This window comes from Myotis davidii, unplaced genomic scaffold (assembly GCF_000327345.1).
Source record: "Myotis davidii unplaced genomic scaffold, ASM32734v1 scaffold1167, whole genome shotgun sequence".
Lineage (NCBI taxonomy): Eukaryota > Metazoa > Chordata > Mammalia > Chiroptera > Vespertilionidae > Myotis > Myotis davidii.
Window position 1 is genome coordinate 195165 of NW_006297659.1, and position 3271 is coordinate 198435.

General features: G+C 48.4%; 1 protein-coding gene and 1 pseudogene across 1 annotated transcript in view; one reads left to right on the top strand and one right to left on the bottom strand.

Moving 5' to 3' along the window:
- LOC102763050 overlaps positions 1-3229 on the bottom strand; it is an 18613-nt pseudogene extending 15384 nt beyond the window's left edge.
- Positions 2723-3271, top strand: part of LOC102762010 (eukaryotic translation initiation factor 2-alpha kinase 3) — a 66222-nt gene continuing 65673 nt past the window's right edge. Inside the window, exon 1 of the mRNA XM_006773311.2 lies at positions 2723-3172. The gene's annotated coding sequence lies outside the window, so the exon portion shown is untranslated. The remainder of the gene's footprint in view (positions 3173-3271) is intronic.

Here is a 3271-nt window from a genome sequence, read left to right on the forward strand (position 1 = left end):
GGGTGCCTGGCCAGTCTGGGTGAGGGGCTGAGGGCTGTTTTCAGGCTGGATGGTGACTGATGCTCCCAACCGCTCCTTTTTTACTTTTTTTCTTTTTTTAATTCTGGGCCACCTTTAGCTCTGGCTCCAGCTCTGAGGCCTCTGCTGCTGAAAGCAGGTATCTGGTTTGTTTGGGTTCTATAATCGAGACACTGTATTAACTCCAGCTCTGAATCCTGGCCGGCCGGCTGAAAGCAGGTTTCTGGAGTTTTGTTTAGCTTCTATATTTGTTACAATGTTTGAAACTGCAAGCTCAGAGGTTGGCAAGACAGGCGGGGAACGTTGGAGTCCTCCGTCACTGAAGCAAGCAAGCCTCATGTTCGCTTCCAGCTGCTTGGCTGCAGGCCATCATCTTGGCTGGCAGTTAATTTGCATATCGTGCTGATTAGCCAATGGGAAGGGTAGCGGTCGTACGCTAATTACCATGTTTCTCTTTTATTAGACAGGACTAGAGATCTGTTGCAGGAAGATTCCTGCAAGAACAGGGCTTCCTGAGTCCAGAGCGAAGCAGAGAAGGGAGCGAAGCCAGAGGCTCCCTCCCATCTCCACCGCCTCTCTCCCTCCCTTCTCTGCTACTTTGCTCCCTCCCGTGTCCGCTGCCTCAGCTCTGCTCCTGTCTCTGCTACCTCTGATCCAGTCCCTTCTCCACCGCTTGGCTTCCTTCTACACTGTCTTCAGTCTTCACGGGGTACATGTGTATGCAAATTAACCGCCATCTTTCTTGGGTTGATTTGCATACTCTTCTGATTGGCTGGTGGGAGTAGTGAAGGTATGGTCAATTAGCATCTTTGTCTTTTATTAGTGTAGATAACAAACTTGCTTAAATAGACCTGCTTTCTGATTTAGATAAACTTTTTCCAGCCCAGTGAAGCACCCCAACTTCTCTTTCAGGTAATTGTCAGCAACACAGCAGTAAATATCAACACAAAACAGATTATTATTGTAGATCACGGAGAGAGAACAAAGGGTAAAATACTTTACTGCAGCAGTGTTTGACTATATTCTGTGCAGTAAGAAAACCTGAAGTCATTTTCAAGGTCTACCATTTCTTCTTTTCAGTCAGGTCAAGTTTCTAAGCTTTCTAAATTTCCATTTTCTGGCTAATGAAAAGAAAATAGGATTCCACTGAGTCTCCTATCTACCTACTCCAGGACTTCTGTGAGGATCAAATGAGGCGAGGCACGGGAAAATGCTCTACAGACATTTGGTCAAAGTGTGAAATGTCTGCACCTGGCTATAAAGCAAGTCGTGTTCCTGGGCTTGAAGAAACTCCAAGGAGGCTAGTTGCTAGGGAGAGAAAGCTGGGCATTGCTATATGACGTCATTACCCAGCTTGCACAGCAGCTGTTTCCAGACTGTGCTGGGCTGTGCTGTGGCCCCATATTGCACCATGGCAGCATTGGCTTAGATTTGGTGGGGTGTCACTCTGGGGTGGTGGCGGGGCTTGTGTCCCACTTGGGGGAAGATGAGCATTGCTTTGTTGGCGTCAGGTCTGCACTGCAGTTTCTGTGTAAATGACCAATGTGTGTCTTGGGAGCTCCTGCATTGAGCATCTGCCCCCTGGTGGTTAGTGCGTGTCATAGTCACAGGTCCATTGGGCGGAGGTACACTTAACATATTAGCCTTTTATATATATAAACTAGAGGCCCTGTGCAGGAAATGCATGCATGGGTAGGGTCCCTAGGCCTGGCCAGCGATCAGGGCTGATCAGGGCCTTCTGGCTGTTGGCCGGGGCATTCTGTGCCACCCTATGGTGGTCAGCACACATCATAGTGAGTGATCAAACTCCCAGTCTCCCAGTTGAACTCCCGAGGAACACTTTACATATTAGCCTCTTATATATATAGAATAAAGATATAGATATATAAATAGATAGATAAGATGAAGACTGAGAATTGTTTGAATGAGCAATGGAGGCCTCAGCAAGAGCAATCTGGTGGATTCTGGGCATGAAAGCCTGACTTGTGTGTTGAGAAAAATTGAAGGCAAGTTGTTTAGAACAACTTGTAAGTTTTGCTGTACTTGTAGGAGCAAGAAAATGTGGTGGGAGATGGAGGGGGAAGTAGGTTTTTTTTTGTTTTTGTTTTTGGATGTTAAAAAATTACAGCATGTTTATGCCAGTATCTTTAAAAAATCTTCAGTTTTCTTTTTTTTTTTTTTTGATCAAGGAATTACATATGTGTCCTTATCCCCTATTACCCCTTTCACAGAGTTTTGATGGGACAATAGCTTCCCAGGTACTCTCCTCATCTTTGATGCCATTCTTTTGAATACACTGCTGACTAAACCACAACTCTCATCCTCTCACGCCTCTGCTCAAAAATCTTCTGGGTGTCCTTAACTGGTGCATGAGGTTCCAATTCCTTAGCTGAACAGTCAAATCTTCTCCAGTTTTGACTTTTGCAGTTTTCTCTCTTTCTTCTTCAAAGTCCGATGCCACAGCAGGGTCAGAAGGCTCAGGTTAAAGTCGCGATTCTGCTCTGCGACGTCGGACGAATTCCGAAGGGGAAGGGGCGTGTGGAGTTGACAGGATCACCTGTTAGATCGCAGGCATCTCTAAAAAGCCTTACCTCTCATCGCCCTAGGGACTGCACGCGATATGGCGTTCTAAAACCGCTTCATCCCTTCACTTCTAACTACACGGCTTGTGCAGTCACTTATGTTTCCCGCCTCGCTTTTGCCTTTCCAAACACACCAGGCTTTAGAAGAGCCATTGTGGCAGCTCCTTTAAGGGCTTCCGCCTCTAAAGCACCGGCACTCGCTTCCAACTCTTCCCGTCACTAGGGACCGACCTCTCCACAGTCAGAATTGGCCACGTATTAAGTGCCGCTTCCAGCCAATCAGGAAGAAGTTAGCTCAGAGCTTTGAGGGGCATCCGCTTCCACCAATGAACTTCAAGTGTTCTTTGGCTAAGCGCTTCCGGAACAGGGCCGGGCCTCGGAGGAGACAGTACGATTTGATTGGCAGGCGTGATGTTGACAACCGGGGAAAGCCCACCTTCTGCAACAGGACCAGCTTGGATTCCCGGAGTGGCAGTGACCGCAGCCAATCGGAGAGTAGACGCGCGGAAAGTTTGCTCAATGGGTGATGTCCGAGGGAGACTGTCACTCAAGTAGCGGTGGCTGAGAGCGAGGTGAGACGTGGCGGGAGGACCGGGCTGGCTGTCAGGCCGTTGGGAGCCGCAGCTCATCCCCGGCTGCTCGGTGGCTCAGGCCGGCAGGAAAGCGGGCGC